This window comes from Lepisosteus oculatus, chromosome 11 (assembly GCF_040954835.1).
Source record: "Lepisosteus oculatus isolate fLepOcu1 chromosome 11, fLepOcu1.hap2, whole genome shotgun sequence".
Classification (NCBI taxonomy): Eukaryota; Metazoa; Chordata; class Actinopteri; order Semionotiformes; family Lepisosteidae; genus Lepisosteus; species Lepisosteus oculatus.
The window spans coordinates 32,020,003-32,043,413 of NC_090706.1; the positions used below are offsets into that span (position 1 = coordinate 32,020,003).

The window sequence follows — 23,411 nt, forward strand, 5'->3', positions numbered from 1 at the left end:
ACTTATAAGAAAGAAAGGCTTACGCGTTTTTTATTCTTTTTCGTCGGGGGCACCATATACGTTTTGCTCTAACACTAGTGCTAAAATATAATATTTATAACAGATGCGGGTAATAGGTACAGGGCAAATGAAAAAAAAAAACACCCTCTCTGGGACGACAGTAAATCTACACCCCCCTCAACATCACCACACAGTCTTTACCGGTTTCTGCTGTATGACATGCCTGTTGCAAAGCTGATTTAAGCGCTTCGATAACGCACACATCGAGCAGGGGGCAATCCGAAGAAGAAACAGAAATAATAAAAAAAAAACACTCCTCCCTTTCTCATTCGCAGCACACAGATGGTTAACTTGGCTGCGCCGATGCCCTCTAGCGACCGTTGAGCGTTTCTTTCTCGCTGTGTGCTGCAGAAATAAAAAGAGACCTTCTCACATTTCTCCCACCAGACCAGCCAGCAACACAAAACCGGGACCTAGCGGCGAGCCCCGTCCGCCTCTGTGAAAAATCTGCAGGCACCCCAACCCCCAGACGGCGGAGCTTGCGGGTCGAGCGTAGCTAGAACGAAGCGTTTCTTCTTCTTTTTTTACCGCTTTAGACATAGCTGGTGCTAAGGGGTAAGTACTACACTTATCTTGTAATAAGTACGAATGTTTTTGTTCTTAAGCCACTCTTGTCTCTCGGTATGTATGCGTGACTCGGTGCTGGTGTGACGAGTCACCCCGGGCTCGGCCAGTGTGTGAACGAGGAGAAGAAACCGCTCGGCCTGACAGACTCCTGGAGAGAAACGGAAGCCTGGAATTAGAGTGGAGGTTCTCCCCTGATTTGGGTTGCCCCACATATGGGGTACATTAAGGGCTGTTCCCGCAGAAGTCGATGGAGAAAACGGGTCAGGGACAACTAGAGCCTTGCACCATACGGATTCTTGGCATACAACTGTAACTGCCTGCTGTGGTTTGAATGTGCGGTGTGAGAATTTTAAATGGCATGCTTACTTTGTAGAACTGAGAAGAAATGCGAAGCACAGGCGGGTCTTTGGACTTCTGTCGGTTTTCAAGTGACTCAACTGAGGGCACAGTTAAAAAAAAATGGACACACGCTGTCGTAGACTGGGGCACGATTAGTTTGGGATTGTTATATAAAAGATGGGTAAGCTAACAGAAGTTCACCATGTTTTTCAAGACACATTCAACATTTTCCCCTCCCCCTCACTAAAAGAGAGGGAACGCCTCTTTCTTTGAAAACATTGAGTATTTTACAGTAGCATAATCGCGTCTTTAACATGACTATAGTTTTGCGTAGTGGGGTGCAACGTGTTTTGTTTGCAGTCGAATGTAGGTCGATAAAACTAGCTTTCACTCTTGCTAGTTGCACTTTCGTGTTGAGGAACTGCAAAGTAGCCTGTAATGAACGCCGATTCTGGTTTCTTTCCTACATAGTAATAGGCATCCTACATACAAAAAACAGCGTACATTATATTACAAGAAGTTTGTAACTGTAAGTATTTAACAGTTAATAAGTATTTCCGGACATTTTAAAACTTACAAGTTACACGTGCAGTGCACCGTGTTGCTTTTCGTCTTATCCGTGTTGAAAGTAGTTGTGATTATGATCCGTTAAAAGACGTTAGAGGCAGGGGCAGGATTTGTGCATATCTGTTCAAAATGTGATACATGACAGTAACTCATTACAAACTCTCAGATAAGGGTTGCTTGACATGCAGGGTACAAGCAAGAGATTAGGAGAGCTTCATGCCGTAAATCAAGCGGGTATCTATCTGCACGGTTTGAACTGGGTCCGCTCTCACATTGTTGTGCAGGGGACACCCGATGCTTTGCTCATTGAGTGGGTTACTGATGGTGTGTTTGTTGGCTGAGGATCGATCTTTAGACTTGATGACGGTAAGCTTGCAATTTTCATGTTTTCTAAAAGGTCGTTTTTATTTTTGGTTTCTAAGATAAATTACTAAGATGCATTTGAAGACTACTGCATCTGCATATGATAGAAGCAGAATAATACTTATAAGAACGGTGTTGCACCTCATTAAGTCCTGTCCAAAGTGTTATGTTTTTTTGCCGTCTGAATGTTGTTTTAGATAATTTGCAGTTAACAGATGTCTCCATGTTTTTTTTTTTATGGTGCATGTTACTCTAACCTTTTCAGAGGCATAGTCGCAGCCATAAAAACAAAATGAGGCTGTCATGAATTCACTGGTGGTGATGTGGTTACAAAGTTTTTGTAGCTGGAGGACCTTGTCCACGAAGACAGCTTCTAAAATATTTAAAAGGTCAGGTGAGATTTACAGCCGTATTAACACTGTTCTGCAGGGCACATCTCCTGAGATCGTTTGAAAGTTCTCAGACACTTGGTCATATATGAGTAATGAACATTACATCAGATTCCTTGAAGTAGTATACCAAAATGTATTTTTGTCTTATACTGTATTAATAATACTGTTTTAATGACAAGCCTAGCATTCACAGTTTTTCATCTTAAGCCTACCTGTGTGCTAGGTATGAGTTTGAAATACCTTTTGCTTGTTTTTATTATCATCATATAGCTCCTATATAGAAGGTCAGTGATTCCACTTTCAGAGCAAGTCTTTTTCTGTAGCAGATGCCCAGGAGGCTTTACTTTTTTCCAGAAATAGTATACATTATTTATTAAAACATCTCTCAAATAGACCAGTAGGGATGTGACTGTTCTTTCAGATTTACAGGTCTTTGTCAATATCTTGGTATAGCAATATGTTTTCTGCTATCAGAAAACAATGCATAGGGGGAGTGGATTTTGGAACATTTCCCACACCCCTGTAGATGCTGATGTAACTGGCTAAGGTGTGCTTACCTGTGTAGAGCCCTGGTGCAGTTCTGGCATAGAGACACATTACATTTGAGAGGGGGGGGGGGTGATTATATTGTCTTGCTTTGTGTAGGCAACATACTCAGTTTTGTTTTGCCGTTTTTTTGTTTTGTTTGGGAGTATAAAAGAAATATACAGTAAATAACAGGAATTGAGCTAAGTAGATAAACAAAAATTCCCAGTCTGACTCAGCTGTTTCTGTAGGTTGTATTTATGTATGTAACAGGGACCGAGCTAATATGATTCTTGTTTATCTCTTCGTTAATGATAATAGCATTATTTTTTGTAATTTCTTTTTGACTCCCTTAGAAGGCTGGCTCAGGTATTTTTGTAGAGCATGCAGTAAAGTTGTTTTTTGTCAAGTGTTCCTTATTGGGATAATACGCTTAGGGAGTGTGATGGAAGTTTACGCCAAGTCTTGTGTATTTTTTGTCCATTGCGATGCCAAGAAGAGATGTTCACTTTTCTGTTGAGGGTAAGCCTTTCTTTAGATTGAGATTGGACTCAGGCAACCTTCCAATCCAGATGCTTACTAACCCTGCTTAGGCTCTGCTGTACTGCATTGGTTAGTCATATTGGGGTGAATTCTGTTGGATGCACTCAAGTAAATTGAATGTGCTTAGGTTTAAATCTGATCTAAAGACCCTAGAGGTTCTGGGGATTTCGACTTTGTTTTTAGCCAGGAGGTCATGGTAGGGTGTTATTTTAAATACAGTTACTTTTGTGATGCATGTATCAGCATAAGGATTTTATTTTCTAAATTTAAAGGTGCTAGAGTGCAGTTTCATTTCATAATGGCTTGGATGTCAGAGGAGTCTGTGCCAGTATGTCTACTGTGTACCATAATAGTCAATATCCTGTGCTGAACTGAAGTCTTCTTTTTTTTTCATGAGTCGTGGGTGTATAAGAGATGAGAGCCATGCAGAGCAAATTAAGTTATTAATATGTTACAGCACCTCCATAACAATGTCATTCCTGCTGTCTTTTGTAAATTAATTTTTTATACAAAGCCAGAACGTTCTGATATCTAAGCAGATGTCACGTAGCTGAGATGCAGAATTTTAGGTTAAAGCAAGCCAGCGGGGAAATGTGCTGTCACAGAAACTAAGTAATTAGAAAATTTTAATTGTTGGAGGTGCAGAAACATATGGCTGACTGATTTGTTTTTTTTTTCCTCAAAGAGGATGGAATCTGGCAGTCTTAGTTTTCAGCATGGTCAGAGCAGGGAGAAGTCAGACTCAGATATACAGTACATACTGTGATCTTTAACTGTTTTTAATTTGGGGGGGAAAACAGTGTCTATGCAGGCATTAAATAATGTAACTGCGCTTATGTTCAAGTGGTTTGTCAGACGTTTTTGAAAAAAGTACACATTTTCTGCCATTTTCTGTTTCATTCTCTGTCCTGAAAGTAAAGCATGGAGAAAATGAATAAGCAGGAGATTTGTAGAACTAATCCCAAGAGGAGCAGGCCTTTTAACCTGGAACGTGATAACTCTACTTGAGATTCTGAAGTATCAAATTTGACATAATTTTGGAAACCTTTGTAGACCTTTAATGGAAAAATTGCACAAACATGCAGTACTCCATAGTGATATGTACACACAGGAGCACAGCTGATTTGGTCATTGTAAAGAAAAAAACAGGTGTCCATGAATACAAAAGCCAAGCTTAGTTATGGCAGTATATGCATTAAATAAATTAAAATGTATGCACTAAATATTACAGTTCCCTGCAATTTAAAATCCCATTTTATTTTTGTTAAATTCCTTATTACACAACACTCCCTCCTCAGCAGATCTTCAATCAATACCATTGACTCAGTTTTGAGAGAAATAGATACTGTAAGATTTAACAAGACCAGCAGAAAGCTTCATTATTCTGCTGACAAGTGGAGTGGCAAAACCGAATACTGCTTTGCTATACTTGTCCCAATTATTGTGAAATGAATAATTAAGGTTCTGTAGCTGATTTTTAAACTTGGAACTTGGCATTTCCATTTGGTAATGAGGAAACTTATGGATCAGTCATCTGCTGCATGGACTGGACTAGTGAGTGGCTTTGGCATAATGTGCTGACTTTAGGGAACTGCTGTATATAACATTAGCTCAAAATTAAAGACTTATTTGAATTGTCTGGGCTTTGTTTTTCACTTGAGATCGGAAAATAAGATTTGAAATAATTTAAAATGAAGTCAGTAATAATGAGTTAGCCTTCTGATTTTTATCTGACTGCACTGGTCATTGTTACGTTGCAAACTGCGACACCAGTTTTATTCAGCGCTTTATTTTTCTTCTTCTGGATTGTAGAACATTTGTTTTTTTTTTCCCCCATTATGGTTGTTTCATTTTTATTTTAAAATCTGTCCATGGTTTCAAATTGGTTCACCAACACAAGCTCTTCAGGTTGGTATACTTACTGTATAATCTGAAACTGACCATTATTTCTAGACTTCTACTAATATTTTTGACTATTTATATTTGTAGTACATGTTTTTAGTGGGACGTAGGTCATGTATAAAACCAATACTATGAAACTTTCAGTATTGATACTGCTGTTAGGGGAGAACGTTATGTTTTCAGTGTATATGATCTGTGTGAGCGTTTTAAAAACGGGCATAAGCACATCTTTATGCCAAAGTGTTTCCCTTAATGAAATTGTGATTGTTCTACCAAAATGGGTGTTTTTGAGGTGTAAGTGCTGTACCACTGTTGAAACGGTTAGCTTCTTCAGTTGGGTGCTTAGGTAATTGCTCCCACCTCAGATTTGGCTGACTAAAAGGCCGTAAGTATTTTTATAGTATACAAAACTATCCGTCATGCATGAGATGTGAAATAACTTTAGGTGTATCTGCCTGTTTTGTTTTCAGATTTTACTTGGTTGGAGTTTCAGTAAAAAAAAAACCCAATAACAGAGAAGGTTTTCTTTTTACGAGAAGACAGGCAAGGACTTGCAGAAGAGCCTGTCTGTGCTTATAGCAACATGGATAAGAGCAATCCTGCACTTCCTTCAGGTGGCTGAGCAACAAAGCTACCAGAAAAAAAAACTACGCAACTGGAATTTGGTAGCTGTCTTCAAACTTGATGTGCCTTCCTTATTTGACAGTTTCATTTATTTTTCTGTTAGTTTTAATTAAAAAATAAAGGAATCCCACAGGACTGGGCATTTCATTCTGAAAATGTTATCAGGTAGTTGTCACGATGTGCCAGTAGCCATGTGCATAGTATTAAAATGTTGTCTGCATGTTATGTAAAGGGTTTCACGTTTTTTCTGGGCTACTAAAATTAAGATACTGTGAAATCATGTTTTTTTTTTATTATTTATGGGTTAAGGATCGCTTGCTCAGTTTTAATCAACTGCACTGGGTTTCAAACACACCCTAAGGCTCAGCAGTTTAAGTTTACATTGGACATATCCAGACAGGGATTAATGGCTTTTATTTATTTTTATAGGATTGGAAATTAGGCATTTCACCAGTCGTTCTAAAATATTATCTCTCTGGTTGCTGCTGCATCATGGCAATGGCAATATTTTACCAACCACCAGACTTCACTCTACAATATGTAAGAACTGCAGTGTGTTACAATATTAAATTACAGGAAAACTTTATTCATTACGAACATCCTTTGTGATGAACAGCCCTTTAAAAAATACTTAAAAACCCACTGCTGAAGATGTAATATCTCCCTTTTAATACCTCTTCTGGTATTTTCAACTGTTTCTGCACAGATGCCTCTCATGAAATGTTAGGACCTTAAATGCTTTTATGTGTAAAAATACAGATTTTTTTTCTTTTCTCGTTGTTCAGACCAAACGCACTGTAGTTTGTAGGTTTTTGAGCAAAACGTAATTAAAGGCTGTTGCGCAGTACTTCAAATTCTGTTCTTGGCTGCGGAGCCACAGTAGTGTGATTAACAGGCTCAGTCAGACTTGGAGAAGCAGCTCTAAAAAATGTAGACTTCTCCAGTGTGACGAGCACCCCTGGGATTGTCTCAGTTTACCTCCTCCTGTCGAGAAGCCACAGTGCAGGAGCAACATTTTCTGAGTTTGAAATCCCATCATTGGGATTTTTTTCCCTTGGAGTGAGGAAATATATGAAAATTGCTTTTTAAAAAAGAAAATGGTATTTGGGTTTCTCGATACCAAAGATAAATGTTGACATATTAGGAACCTGAACTGTGTCATTTACTCTCTTCTGGCTGATTGTATGGCGTTCAAAGTGGAATGCAAATCACAAGGAGGACTTAAAGACTGAAATGAAAATAACAATCTACACTGCTCTTTATTTGGAAATTGCAACACAATCCACTAAAGTGTGCTTTTTCAAATAAGTGAGTGATCAAAAGCCGTCTTTAATAGCTGATACCTCTTGAGTGTGGTTTATAGGTCACTGGTTAAACGAGTGGTTTATGTCTGGTTCTCAAGAGTATTTTTCCAACTTATTTTAGTGGGTTTAGGTAATCGGCAATGTAAAGTCTGCAAAATTAAAAAAAGGTTTTAATTATTAATCACCCAGTTACATGTGTTTGAGGAATTTTTGAATCAATGCCAAGGACTTGTGCATCCTTTCTTTACAGAGAAGTGGTGTATGTGCCAGTAGTTGAAATTGAAGTGTGCCTTGTAGTTCACTAGTCTGACCAACACATAGGGGAGCTTAGAATTGCTTTTTCTAATGAATCACATGCAGACTGTAGGTGACGTCCAGCATTTGTAAATGGTTGCTTTTAATGTTAGGGATAACTTTAGCCCTGGTCAACCAGTCATTGTCTTGGTCAGGAGCAGGCAGGCTTTTAAGTTTTAAATGTGCTTTTAAAAGCAAGAGAGGAAGCATAGTCTGTTGCTTGTATTGAAAAATTCAGGTAGTTGTTTGTGTAATGATATCTGTAGAGCACAGATTATTGCAAATCTTAAATGTAGGCCTAATTGGTGATTGGCATATGTCCAAGATTTTCCCCTAAAGGAATTTGAATGTATTTGGCTTTAGTTGACATCTTAAAGGCAATGCTGTTGGCTACTCTCTAGTGTTACATTATGATTTATGGGTCCTAAAGATCTGTCAACTGGAGAGTAAATGACCTTGTATAAAATTATTAGCTAAGCAGATCGGCTGTAGATACTTGTATGAAAAACTGCTTTGTTTTTGATGAAATTGTTTCAATGGTTGTAATTATTTCTAACGATATCGAGCAAATTAAGGCATGCATAGGCATAATGTGTAGTGAGCACATCCAAAACAGTACCCTTCTTGCTGCTACTGTGTGTGCTTCAGAGTTTGATACATTTTCTGTCTGGACCTTCAATCATATTATTACAGTGCTGGGATGTCACAATGAAAAGATCCAGAGAGCTGTGACAGGACCTCGGTTTACAGTGTTACAGTATGAAATTGCAGGATGCATATGTGCATTGACTGAGGAAGACTGGTCCATTGTAATCCAGTTTGAAATTTAATATGCTTTTACCTGTAGAATTTATAACTTGTGAACAATCACCCACTAGGGAGAAATTTCTCCTATGGGTGCATTTAGGGCTGGTACTACAGTATGGAGTATCCCTGTGTTGTTGTGGGGGGTTAACAAAAGTAGATGGAGGCTTACAGGCTTTCTGAAGAGGCATCTAGATTAAACCTACATCTCTTGTTTGGTGGTGCTTTTTGGATGATTCTTATGCCTTGAATCCTGTAGCTGCAGAATGATTAATTGTATTGGGACATGGGAGCTTTGTTACAGGGTATTGTGCATTTCATAACGTCAAACAGCTGAATCATTAAAGAAATTGATTCTTAGATAGTTTGGATTAACCTTGGCAGCAGCATGACCACCTTCTGTTCTGAGATCATGTTGGGTCAATACTGGGATGGAAGACCTATGGAAAATTGTATTATTACTATAAGTGGTGTCTGTGAATGAGTAGGTGGAACTGTTCTCTTTTAACCAAAATGTATTAACCCCACCATGGTGACCAGGGATACTTTAAGGTGCCATCTTTTGGCTGAGATACTTAATTGACTTGGTTGTTAAATATCCCACATATTAAACATATGGCACAGTTCTTCAGAGTAGAGACTTTAACCTAATGTCTTATCTTAATTCCATTCTGTGCCATTGAGTCATAATATGACCTACCTAAAGCTCCCTCTTAATTCAGCTGGTGAAGTAAATCTTTACTTTTCTGCTTCATCTGCTGTGTATCGGGCCTTTTATGCAGCGCCCAAAAGAGTGTGGCACTTAAGTAGTGGATGAAATGGGTCGCCCTCTGTACTCCTATATTGACCTCTGAAGACAGTAGGTGAATAATCATTGACCTCCAATTGCTGGAAAATAGGTATGAAAAATCCACAAAAAGCTGAATTTACCACTTGCCATTGTAAGAAATGTAAAGCTGCTACTATAGAGACAACCCTGCTAGGAAAAAAAAAATGATGTAAGTGTATCTTTCCACAAAGGGCTGTGAGACAAGTGGTTGAAGAGGTGATTGTTGGAGATCTCCAACAGAAACGGGAATCTGCAGGATGGGGTGGGTAGAAATTAGTAGGCGGCTGCGTCAGCATCCGTAGGCTGCAAAGGAACAAGTAAAGTTTTATTCCATGCTGAAAGGAGAAGAAAGGAAATGTAATGTTTTGGCTGTGAAGCCTTCTTCAGTGGGTAGGAGTGTACCATTCCATGAACGTTCCATCTGCATGAACATGGCAATTATGGATGGGTTGGAATGAAACAGCTTCAGAAGGCAGGTGACTTGAATTTGCTTAACTAAATTTGTATGGCAGGGTAATTTGGCCAAACACCTGGTTCCCTCTCCTGGGAAGCTCAGTCTTGGCTGAAAATGGACATTCCAGCATCACAGTGACCCAGAGCATTCATCTAAATCGAAAAAGTAATCAGCTGCAGGAGAGCTAAATGTTCTTGGCTGGTCATCTCCGAACCACAAACGTTCGATCAGATTGTGGATCGAAGTCAAGAAGGCAGTGCCTAAATGGAAACCAAAGGGTCTGAAGGACAATTCTGCATGGAGGAATAGTCAGGAATTCCCCCTTCAGAAGTGCCAGAATGTCATAGCATGATACAGGCAGCATCTTGTCAGTGTAGTCCATTCCAGAAGAGGATTTAAAAAACAACTGCAGCAGAATGAATAAATGTTGCCCTTGTGTTCTCTTCAATTTAAATTGTTTATGACAATTATGACTTTAAATAATTTTATGCAGACATTATCCAATCTGTAAATCTTTTTTTTTGGTTCCTGTTTCATTAGTATGAGTAAATCTGCAGGACTCTGTCAAATGCCAAATCTGTGGCTTGGGATCCTCAGTAATGAAAGGTCTTATTTAAATGCATGGAATTATTAACTGTTTTCAAGGATAATGGTCCATTGTGATACTGTACATCTCAACATGTAAAATCAAAGCAAAAGGCAAGAAACAAATGTAATGGGAGAATCCTAAATTATCAGAACTTTTCCAGTCTTAAGGGGCATGCATTTATAATCACTCTCAATGTGAAGTATCTGTCCTAATCGTTTAATCCAGCATTTTAGAAATGGTTGGTGAAGTTTCACCATATGGAATATCCTGCCTATTCACCCTTTATCTCTTTGATGTATGTAATGCTAAAAAAAGAAAAACAGATGTTTTGAAAGTTTAATCTTTTAATGCATTTTATGTTCCCGATTTTAGTTTATAATATCTTTTGAAAAGGGACATACATTAGGGCCACATTAATAAAATTGTCATAGCATGATAGCAGTACCTTTGGCTCTATAGCAGTTCTGAAAAAAAACTTATTAAAATTAATCATATCAAGTTATTTATCCGACTTAAGTATTTGCATATGTGCTTCTGGTCAGAGATTAAGTACTGTACACATGCTTGCTATTAATGCAGATTCTGCAGTCTTGTTTCAGCAGTGTGATTTTCAGGGGCAGTGTTCAAAATAATCTGGCTATAGTTTCAGTAAGGGGCAGCTCTTAAATAGCACCTTGAAGAAGATTAAAGGGACATAATACAATGAAAAATGTAATCTCGCTGACCTTTGTGTATCCATGAAGAATTTGCACATCTGATTGTGTCCCTCTCTCAAAATTTAGTTTTAATAAATGATAGTCTCAGTATTTTGTGGAACATGGATTTCTGGGTGCACAACTCAACATGCCTTTTTTATCCTGAGGAATGTATCTTGGTCATTCTACTACATAAGTCAGATTTTTGAACAGCTGGTTCATTTGAGTAATCTTTAAGTCATTATGGTACTGTAGAAATGCCTACCCATAGAAATCTGAGGTCTGAGTCTGAAATCTGAAATTCTGTATGAAGAAGTCAAATCTTTTAGTTGGTATTCATATTTCAGCTGTGCCTTTGGTCTCTTTTACCGTTAAGTATAAACACCTAACACCCATGTTGGTTTTATAATAGTAGGCTTACACAACAAACGCACAATGATTAGGTGCTTCAAGAACCTGGAGTTAGACATAATTACAGGAATGTTGCTTTGGAAGATGAAAATAAATTGCAACTTCTTGCAGCACAGAGCTCTTAAATTATTTGTAAACAAGTATTTAAGTGGCACTGTCGTTTTAATACATTTGTTATAGTCTTTCACTTTCAGAAAAAGCAGCGCTTTGAAGTAATATAGTCATCAGCTGCAAGTGCCCTGTATACTGGAAGTCCAGCTGTGAAAGCTGAACATCCTGTCACTGGGAAATCTTTGTGCCAGCATACAGTTCTGTCACTTTGCTCATTTCTTATTATCGCATGCAGAAAGAGACTTGTGATATCCTTGGTTAAGGGCAGTTTTCCTTAAGTTAGTTCAGGATACTTCTGGTGGCTTTTATTAGCTAATCTGTTTTTAATGGTTTAGTTTAAAGTATTGCTTTATAATTTGTCTTTGTGAGTAGTGCCAAGTCTGTTTGGCCTCTCACTGCCTGCTTCATGGAGCCAGTACGGAACAAGCTGTCCCTTTATTTTTCAGATGCAAGGAAACTTTGAGTTCATCCCATTATTTCTTTTAAATGGTAACTTTATCTCAATCTAATTTTCTTATCATTTAGCTGCATCAGGAATGGTTTTAAACCACCAAAATGCTATTTTATATGATCCATGTTGGAGCAATGAGATACAACAGTTCTAACTGCATTTAAGGTCATCTCTAAATTTCTTGTGTCCTTTTAAAGTGTAAAAATGTTGATGGATTGGGTCCTTATTTTTTGTTTTGTGGTTATAAATGAAAACCACTATATTTCATGTGCATGTGCCACAAATGTCCTCTCCCAGGGCTATCAATTGTGCTGTTTTTGAAGCTTAAGATCTGTTTGAATGCTATGCACAACAAGATCTGGTACCATCAGTGAACTATCAGGGTGGTTATCAGAGATCCTTTATGATTAGCTTTCATTTTCTTAACCATCGCTTTGTAATTTTAGGTTCTGTACCATTAGTAATACACAGGTTTTTCAGATCCATTATCAAAGCAGTAATGGGATGAAAGCAGTTTAGATTTACCAGTTGAGAGCAGGTGTAACTTAGGCTTGTTTGTTCAGATGTCTGGTCCTTGTTCGTTTCTGGCAACATAATCATGACAGCTGTAAACTGAGGACAGACTCTTGTGCTCTTAAAGGACACTAACTTATGGTGATTTGAAGCGGGTCATGTTATAAAAGATAAAATATATTTTTTCTTGCTAGGGTAATATTTGCTTTCACATAATTTAGGTTAAAATGATCTCAATGCCATAGCTTAATGTATCTGGAAATAACATGCCTTTCTAAGCTATGTAAGACTATCTTTAACTTTCAATGCTTGAATAATTATGAACCAAGTAAAGCATGCACACTTCTTATATGGTTCAAATGGTTTCTGAATCTTACTTTTCCATAATGGCCCTTTCTTCCTGCAGGAATTTAATAAAAAAAAAATGCAAGCCACAGAAAGCAGGCTCAACTTGACAGTTTTTTATTGATGTCATAGTTTGACTTTCACTTGAGCGACTTGGCAGTATTTAATTATGTTGAATAATTCAACAAAGGAATCCAAAATATTTCCTAACAGATGGGCAATATTTGGAAAACAACTGCTTTAGCACTGTTTGTTCTTTCACACTACAGACATGAGTCCACTCATGCCATCAATGGCACATGCTTTATTGTTAAAGCCTACATGAGCCACATGTTCCAGTTAAAGCCAGCACAGTGTTCTTCAGTCTGCTGATTTCTCTATTATAAGACCTTACTGACTTAGGCTTGTGACCCCCTTCTTTATTTTGTATTTTCAGGTTTCATTTTTTTTTTATCCCTGGAAATCTTTCAGAGCAATCCTGAAGGGGGAAACAGCAGAAAAAAAGAAATCTCTGTTAACATCTTGCGCTTCTTTGCCAGTACAGAAAGCACTCTCCACAACTGTTGCCCTTGAATCAACAAAAACAACGCTGTCAGTGCGCTGATCTAGTGCCAAGGCAGAGCGGTCCATTACAGCCTGCTCCTGGTGCCATCAGCATCCCTCTTGTCACTGTTTAAGCGGAGTGCCAAGATGGATGGCCTGTCTCTGGCAGAGGCATGCAGAGCTTGGTCCCAGAGCTGGAAACAATGCAGAACCTTCTGTTGCTGCCCAGTCTCAGTGCTTCTTCTGAGCACTCCCACTGTCACTGCTAGGCCCGAAAAGCATTTGTTAAAGACGAATAAAAGCTATTGACTCAGTTTATTGAATTGTATTTCAGTCTATCTTGTTGAACAACAATGGAAGAAATTGCTGCAATGTCACCTTCTTCATAAAACGAGGTGCACTGAGAATGCTCCGCTTTGACTATGCAGACTAGTGGATCAGCAGTGGGAAACGCTGATAAAAACAGTTATCATTTGTGAGCTCCAGTGCTTAAGTCATTTTGGTCATTGCTTTATATACTGGTTATACTCATTTAATCTGGGGAAAACTTTTACGTCTGTAATGTAAGATCTACATACGTGCAATAATACATTACAAGGTGTTGTTAATTAGGCTCTGACCTAATTGGCTTCCAGGCAATTACAGGAAGTCTGTTGCAATTGTAAAATGACTGGCTGACCACCATTTTTTCCCCTAACAATTTAGGCTTCCTCTGTGGGTCATAACCACAACACAGATTGACCTGAAACTTGGTAGGTTTCAGCACGCTAAAATATTTTAAACTTGCACCTCACGTGTTGTAATTACCTTCTTGACTCCCACTATGACGTATACCCCGCGGTGTTCGGAATACTTTCTTACACTGAGGTAGAACAGTTAATTATTTTTCAAATGTTAATTAACAAAATAATTTTGAAAATAACCACCATCAACAGCAGACAGATTGTTTTTAAGTGGGATTTTTAAAAAGTCCAGTTCACCCAGTGTGCTCTAAAAAAGTTAAGTAGTGAAGGCGGTCTACTTTGGCACTGGATTTTAGTTTTAGTTCATTTGTTCACTGCAGGATGTATTTGACTCTAGCATTCTAAACAGCAGCTGTTGCAGTTTCTATAATCTAGTTCTGCGTATACGCTGCTGAATTCACGTACCGTTTGTGACACGAAAGGAGGCTGACTTTTGCTCTTTCCATTTGTTACCACTGAGGAATTGGGTTCAAAGGTTGGTACTAATACCTGCAATCGTATCTCCAAAAATGGAGTGTGGCTTAATCCTCTGGAGTGTGTCTTGATAAAAAAACGTAATTTGACTCCAGGTTTTTGCATTAATCCACCAATCACTCAGTTTTGGGAGGTCAGTTATGATGTCATCCCCAACCCTGCTATTGAGTTACTGCCTTGTGCTCGACTCTGAGCCATTGACCATGAAATTTAGCACCCAACTGAGAAATCGGAATGATGTCATGCATTTTACAGCTGTTGTGATCACCCCCCCCACCACCAAAAAAAAAACAAAACAAAAAAAAACCAAAACATTTGATTGAATGTACCAAAATACTGTATGTTGCAAGTGTGTAGTTTATGAGGTGGAGTTATTTGACTGAATGTGACAAGGAACCTTTTGTGTTTTTCTCTGGAATCCTGCTTCTTTGAAAACTGCAGGGTGCTGAAATGCTGAAAAATCAGAATTTTGTTTTTGTTGTGCTGTGCGTTTTTTAAATATATGATTTCTGTTTTACCTTGGCTGTAGTGATTGGTAATTCCCAGCTGTGTTTTTTTCTTGCTAATTAGCATTTGAGCTAATTTTTATTATATCCTTCCTCTAGAGACCATCTAAAAGTCCATGCAGTGCTCGCTAATTCAAAAGATGTTTCAAGCCTGATGGTCTCCACATGCTTAATTGTAGAAACGGAAAATTGAAGCAGGTACAAGGGCTTTTAAGCATCTAAATGGATATCTCAGAATTTAAATAACATTTTTAGGTTTTGTTTACCATTTCATTTGTCTGCAAGATGGAAGTTTGTTTATTTTTGTCCGCTTTTTCTATAGCAGTTGTGTTGAAGAACATATTACTCACCTGAAGTTATTTGATCTCTGGCATTTTATAATATGGAGCTACAGAACAATTGTCACTGTTATTTCCTTTTCTGTATTTGAATTTTCAGTTGTCTGAGCGGTCCTGAAAGAGATGCAGAAAAAGCCATTTCCACTGTATTAATTTCTGTCCCTGCAGGGCAACCAGGTGGGAGATTTGATGCACCAGTTTCCCAAGGTGGCTCAGAGGGTCTTTGTGAAGAGTGTGCAGAGCTTTCACAAATTCCTTCATAAAATAACTTATAATAACTTCAAAGGGTACTATAGTGAGAGAGATGTATTTTTATCTTACGAAATATTAAGAGCCTGAGGCAGGGAGTCAAGGTCGGAAAAGAGCACATTCATCATATTCAGCCTTCTAGAAAAATATTCAGAGGAATATACAGCGATAAGTCAGGCTATACCCTCGTCTCAAAACAGCTACTTAAATACTAGTTTGAATAAGGGTCATTAGAATATAAGCTGCTGCTCTTTTTTTATTTCTCCCCTGGGTATTTATGATATTTTTCCTTTAAAAACCCTGGTGTTGGTCTACTGCTTTTGTTAGGGGCTTTGTGGTAGGATCACTAGTGAAAGGCAGCACCAGTGTTTAGAGTCCTGCAAAGTCTTCAGTTTCTGTAAAAAAAATTGGCTTCATATGTAATTGAATCCACTGTGATCTAAAGATGTAAAGCAGCAAATGCTGGAATCACATTCTAGAGATCAGAGGTTATATGGTATGTTAGGGCAGCTTTTGTTACATATTTTCATACTTCTGTTCTTCCAATTGAAGGTTTGTGCGGTAGTGTTTCTGAATGACTGAATAACAGAAACATAATTTAAATCGCAATGTGTTAAAATATTTGCCTTGTGTGCCAAGTGAAGAAACTTACGAGAGTTCCCGTATGATACCTTTGATTAAATCTTAAATCTCTGTGGAATATACAGTGTGTGGCTTCTCTTGACATACAGGAATACAAAATTAAGTACAGGTAATAATTATTTCAGCATTGTACACCAATTAAATTAAAAGAATTATGATTTTAAAATTAAATTTAGAAAATTTGCATTTGTCCTATTTACAAATGGTAAATTTGGTGTCAGTACCATATCTGTGACATTTACACACTGTCTATAGTAGAGCTGCAAAAGAGCTTCAAAGCAAAGAGTAATCAGAAAATTATTAATTTTCAACATTCTCTGTAATTGCCAATATGATGAATGACAAATTAATATGTGGTAAAAGTGAGTGCTTTAGTTGTGAATGAAAGTGAGTAATGGTTTTAATTACAGTCTATATTAATGAAAGGTTTTAATCTGGTGGTGTTTTGTTTACATATTTAGTATTATGGGATGCTATGTGTATGACTTTGGAAACGTAACATTAGGCTTCCGTTTCTGTTCAATATGTGTCCTGAAGCTAGAAATGCAAAGGTGAGCTTGTCCTCTTAAGGAAATTGGTTAACCAAAATGCTCAGTATACAGCAACTTTGCTATTTTATTGAGCTGAACTGAAAACAGTGGTGATTTTTTTAAAATAAACTGACTTTTTATGAACTATAATTATGTGGAGTTGGAGAATAGAGTATGTGCCCTGCTTGTATGTTATGTAACCTGACATGATATGAAATGAAATGCTCCAGGTACAGGGGAAAATAAGCCCTTCATATGAACCTGACTTAAAAAGGGTACCACGGTTGCTCTCTTGTGAAACCCTCAGATTGTTTTTTACGAACATTGACCTTAAAATGAAAGAAGGTACTCCTGTGGTCAGTTAGCTTCTTCTTAAGTCCCTTTTCTGACATTAGATTGCTTTGTTTTTATACCTTTTACCCATGGTTGTGTTTTATTTTATTATTTTTTTTCACAAAAAGATAGGTGTTTTTATTGATCTGAATAATTCAAATTCTTTTATGCTTACTGTAGGTATTCACTCTTAGTATTTAAAGGTCAGCCCAACTTTTTTTTTAGCTTCAGCAAAGCTTCCTGAATGAACTTTTACATTTTTTAAAACATTTCTACTGTAGTGCCAAGTCAAAGAAGTAGAAGAAAAGATTTTCACATTACTTGCTGACTTAGCAGTGTCTGTTAATTGATTGGATTTGAGGTAAAAATCTCGTAAGGACAGTTGTTTTTTTACTGTTGGCCATTGTAAAAAAAATGTATTTTCTTATTAAGCAAGTAGCCTGTATTTATTCCACTGCCCTGCTCAGTCTTTGGGTGGTGCCCTGAGGTCACAAGTCAGAGGCAGCATATTGGTCATCTCTTGCATTTAAAGGTTAGGAATTTAGAAGATTCAATTATACTGGTTGTCTCAGATGTCAGGCTAACAATTATGAAATTAGCCAGAGTAGATAGTTTTTCAAATTGCATACTGTTCTTTATATTTTTCTTGATGAAAGTATGATGTTTTATTACATTGTTAGGTATGTATTGTCTTTTCAGACCATTCTTCCTGCTAGTTGTATTATGCATCTTTGTTCAATATACTGTTTATGATGTAGAATTGTAATGCTATTGACCTCAAAGCCAAAATAAATGTAGAATTAAGAGGAGAATGATGCATGTTTTATTTCATCATAGGAATATGGGCAAGAATGATGATTGTGAACAAATGTTGATAATTAAATGTAACATTTGTAATGTTAAGTCCTTTGAGCCTTTTTACTTAAACTCTGTATTATTGGTATTGTCTTAGATTAAATCTGTAGACTATGGAGAATCCATGATTTTGTTTTTGATGGGTCATTCTTACTTTTAAAAAGATTCATTTTGTTGCTAACAAGAAATTTGGCACAGATAAATCAAGGTGCTCTAATTTTGAGTCTGTTTTTTTCATCTTTAAAGCTGTTCGTTGTAATCCCCTAGTGAAGTTCTTCACCACTGTGGTTTACATCTTAGTAGTATTACTGCTGGAATAATTATTAGTTGTTTCAGAAAAGTCACCTGTTCCTCTTTAAAGAAGTATGTTTGAGAATGTTGTGCACAATGGATGAAAGTATGTTTTTTTTTGTCATGAATTTGGACCACCCTGAAGGGAATTTAAAGAAAGTACTTTCAAAAGTATTTAACTATTACCAGAGATATTGTGTTTGAATACATCTGAAATGTTTGAAGGCTTGGGCTTGGATCGCTAGAAAAAGAGTACAGCTGGGATTATGGGAAGTTCTGTGGAAAAGTTCTCTCGAAGCCTAGCTTTGAATTTTAGTGGTGTAAAAAGACCATCTTTTTGTCCCCATAGGCATGTAGGCCTATTTACATTTGTGCAAAGCTTAGGTGAACCTTGTCAGATTGAAAAACTATAAAAGGCCTTTTATTAAGACAGTAAGACATTTATAAAGGTTCCTTTTTGGAATGTATACATCGCCTCCCATTTTAAAGGATCGCAAAGCACTTTTACAGACAAGAGGAAAATACTTAATCTACTGTTGAAGTGTAAGATCGACTTGGGTGATGCTCAGATGCCATTATATGCTAGGAGCCCCACTGCACAACAAATCAGTGAAGAGAGAGAAATTGCTTTACCAATTGAATTAAGAAGAACGTTTGGTGGGCTAACATCTATCCATTTTCTAACCGCATAATCCAATTCAGGGATGCGGAGGAGATTGAGCCTATCCCAGCAATCAATGTCTGCAAGGTGGGATACACACCCTGGAGGGGATGCCAGTCCATTGCAGGCAGACACAGACACACATACTGCCAGCAGGGGCAATTTTCCCAGAAGCCAAATAACCTACCAGTTTGAAAGTGTTTGAAATGTGGGAGGAAACCAGAGCACCTGGAGGAGAACACACAAACTCCATATAGTTTGCACTCCAGGGCTGGAGTTGAACCCAGGGCCTCAGTACTGCGATAACCACTGTGTAGTAGGCTAACGCATGGGTGCAAATCCTGAGTAGTATTTAACTAGGAGGCCGTTGGGGGTCTTGACACTCCTACTCTTACAAACGGTAGATCCTGGATCTACTGATTGAAGGTCATTGGATCCTTAATGACCAAATAGTAAGACCCTCAATTTAATTTTTCACCTGTAGGACCACACCTCCTACATCATTGTTCCTGCTCACCATTCTGTTGGTCCACCAACACTACTTACAGTAGCAGTCTGGTTTTCCTTACAGGCCTTTATTCAGTATTTGAGATCTGAGAAGATCAGATCACAAGGTACACCTTAGACCTTAATTGGCGGGTTGAGTAGAGTTCTAAGATTCTCATTGCACTTCACAATCTCCCACAAGATTTGTTGGAGATCATATATGGTACTTAGAAAGTAAAAAAAAAAAACAACAACACTAAACTTAGTTATGCATTTATATTCACCCCTAAGCCTTTCTGGACATCCTGATGAGGGAGAAAATGGAATGGCAAGAGATGAAAGAAGAGAAGTGCTCCAGGAATTTATTAGAATAATGCATGAAAAAATTAATTTGAGGTTGATCTTAATCATGTGACAGATTAGCAGTGGCTGATTTGGAGTATATTATGGTAACCTCAATATAAATTGGTCAGTAACCTTTTACTTCAGAAACATCATTTGAAACTTAAGGGGATGTGCAGCGTTTGAATTCTTTGGATGTTATACGCAGAGACCTTGAAAATCCCTTAGAGAGAAGGCAGTTTTACATATTTCCATTTCTTAGAAATGCCCTTTTATGTTATTATGTTGCATAAATGTTATTTTTTATTTAATTTTTTTTCTAGGATTTTATTGCCTCTTAAAACTGACTGGACCCCCTTGGACTCAACTTTCTTGAATTTGTAATGGAATATATTAACTAATAGCGTAGCATCATTTCATAATTCTTGGACATTTTGATAAAAAATGCAGCGGTGTCTTATTAATTAGTGTGCTTCTTTGATCTGGAAATTCTTTCACATTAGCCTTTTGAAGCCTTAGCCAAAAACTTTGACCTTAAAATGAATTTTAATTTGATTCTGGACACGCAATGTTCAATTATTTAGAACAAGTTGAAAATATGGTTGTTTGAAATTAATTTAAGGTGCTTATTAAAGCATTGAATTTTCAATGTAAGCCCATGTATTTACACAATTACACTACTACCATAGTTTCTTTAGTGCAAGCCTAGATGGTCCTCTTGTTGAATTTTTATATCTGCATCTGAAATACTTAAAAGATCTATCATGACTGCTTATTGGCAGCTGCTGTGTTTTTCATACCTATTATTATTTTAAAGCTGAATATGTGTAAGAAAGTATAATGAAAGATTTTGCAGTTTGCTGTCCACTGCTGTTTACAATAGAGCTCTCATGATATGCTTTTTTATTCATATCATTCATCTGCATGACACTACATTATGAATTGTAAATTCATGGGAAGTAATAACTCTACCTCCTGCTTGTACATTATTGAAAATTCACTACTTCATTTCCAATTTTGGGATCTGCCATTACTCAGTTGGCTAATACACAGCGGGGTGGAGTACTGGTAAGGGTTCTGGATTCTGCACCAGAGGTTCATGGGTTCAGAACCTGTTTGACTTGAGTAAGGCTCAAGTCAACATCACAGAAGTTGCATTGGGAAATGCCTTGCTGTATAAATAATTAATAATAATTATAATTGCTTACACTTATATAGCGCTTTTCTGAACACTCCACTCAAAGCGCTTTAAAGGTAATGGGGACTCCCCTCCACCACCACCAATGTGCAGCATCCACCTGGATGATGCGACGGCAGCCATAGTGCGCCAGAATGCTATCAGTGGGGAGGAGAGCAGAGTAATGTAGCCAATTCATAGAGGGGGATTATTAGGAGGCCATGATTGGTAAGGGCCAATTGGAAATTTGGCCAGGACACCGGGGTTACACCCCTACTCTTTTCGAGAGGCACCCTGGGATTTTTAATGACCACAGAGAGTCAGGACCTCGGTTTTACGTCTCATCCGAAGGACGGCGCCTGTTTACAGTATAGTGTCCCGGTCACTATACTGGGGCATTAGGACCCACATGGACCACAGGGTGAGCACCCCCTGCTGGCCCCACTAACACCTCTTCCAGCAGCAACCTTAGTTTTTCTCCCAATCAGGTACTGACCAGGCTCACACCTGCTTAGCTTCAGTGGGTTGCCAGTTGTGAGTTGCAGGGTGATATGGCTGCTGGCGTAGTCTTTGAGATGTCATTGTAAATTAGAATTTTTTTCATTGACTTACCTAAATAAAGGATTCAACATATCCCAGTAGAGCTTGCTCTGGGCTTGAAAGCTATCTTAGGGAAGTACAGAAGGCAATTTGTAGAAAGGCGGAAGTGATCATTCAACCCATCTAGCCTGACTTTGCTGACCCTCTCTGAGAATGTCCAAGTTCGATTCTCTGTATTATCGAGAACCTTCTAACTGCCCCTTCCCAGAAACATCCCTTCATAACTCGTAACTCTGTTAATTCCACTGTCACTGTCACAGTTGTTTTCACAGGTTCCAGAGTTGATTGCAATTGATTGATCCAGTAATGCAGCAGCTTTAATGCTGAGACTGCTACTTTAAGACAGTTAATTGCCAATCATTTATGATGATGTGTGGTGCTGATTTGCCAACTAGAATTCTAAAGCTTCTCCCTCCTCTCAAAAAATCCCCCTCCAATAATTCACATTTGCCACAAGACTAAAACAAGTTGATGCAATGCAGTCCAAAGCATGCCAATTAAAAATGTCTGATATTACCTTTAATCAGAAAAAGTAAAGCTTTTTACTACAGGGTAAAAGTGAACCTTAGAAAGTAGGTTATTTGAAAAGTGGACAATGTCTCCACTTTGAGTGTCTAGACAGTGTTTCTTGGAGACTGTAGACCTTTTTGCTAAAGCTGTTTTGTTTTTCTGGTAGTAAAAAAAACTTATTACAGAATTATCTTCTGAAATATTTTTTAGTTTTTTTGTAATAAAATAAAAGTTGTGCAATGGAGTATCTTGGTTCAGCCAGTGAATTTAAACTGAAATAAAATCTGTTTATTGCATTTGCCAAATGAACAGGAAACGAAGGCTGTATTATGTGGGGGGTATTTAAAGGTGTGGTGGATTTGTGATGCTGTTTGTTACTGCAAAGTGCTTTTCATACTTTTATCTACATCAAGGTTTAAAGTTGAGCAAACGTTGGAACATTAGATTTTTAATACTGCGGTGCACAATTATTCCAGGGTGGGAACTTAATTTTACCTTGTAACTGATTATATTGGAAGTCTTTGACATCATCACAGTGTACTGAATACTATATCATTACATCCAGGTTGTATACAGTCCCCTACTTTAGCTGGGTTTCTGTACATTTTCTTTATATCAGTTAAATGCATGAAGATATTTAGTAGAGCAAAAATCTGGCTCACTTGGAGCATGATTCTCGACCTTCTGTTTTGTTTGTAATGTTTAAAAGCCATGAAAATGAAATCATTTTAACCAACACATCTTGAGTGATTAAGCTTGCATGCAGCGTAATGTTTTTTTTTGTAAGAAACAGCTGCCAGGTGTGTGCACTCTATAGAGTTTTTAGACAGGGTTATATAGACGCATACAGTGGAATTCAAACATGTTAGAACTGGAATGAGCAGATATCTTGCCTCTTGATTAGTACAACGACCACCTGTTAACTTGGAGTCGCTTTTGAACATTGCGTGTTGATGTAACTGACCATTCCACACTTCGTCTGATTGCGTCTCAACAGGGGGTGTAAATTGGATGTCTATTTTATGCTTTTTTTTTATTGCCACTGCATACTTTATTTCAAAAAAGTCTCATCGTTCCAATTAATCTGCCATCTGGGAGATTATTTTTGTGTGGGTGAAGAAAAGTTTGAAATTGAGGGGAGGAATTATTCCCTTATGATAAAGCTTTCGGATATACAGTATTTTGCTAGTGTAGTTCATTTTGAATTGGAAGTCAGATTCTAGCTTCCAGTGACATTCCAATTCTAAATAACAAACCCCAGGGAGTTGCATACCAACATGAAACAAGCTTAGGCCACACATCTCATGTGGATGCAGATTGGAATGATTTGAAAGGGACTGTGGATAAATGGTGTAATTAAGACGTCCCCACATTGTATCCTTTCTTAAATATTCACAATGGGTGAATTGTTGGTGGGGATATGTTTTAATTAACCTTTTTCCTAGTTTA

The 23,411-nt window shown here is 37.7% G+C and overlaps 1 protein-coding gene across 5 annotated transcripts in view; it reads left to right on the forward strand.

Moving 5' to 3' along the window:
- Positions 1–323: 323 nt before the first annotated feature.
- ndst1b (N-deacetylase/N-sulfotransferase (heparan glucosaminyl) 1b) overlaps positions 324–23,411 on the forward strand; it is an 81,237-nt gene continuing 58,149 nt past the window's right edge. For 3 of the 5 annotated variants that reach the window (XM_069196101.1, XM_069196099.1, XM_069196102.1), the window contains exon 1: positions 324–615. The gene's annotated coding sequence lies outside the window, so the exon portion shown is untranslated. Of the gene's footprint in view, positions 616–1,817; positions 1,900–23,411 lie in introns of all 5 variants that reach the window. The other 2 variants (XM_069196100.1, XM_015349850.2) reach the window with 2 other exon arrangements.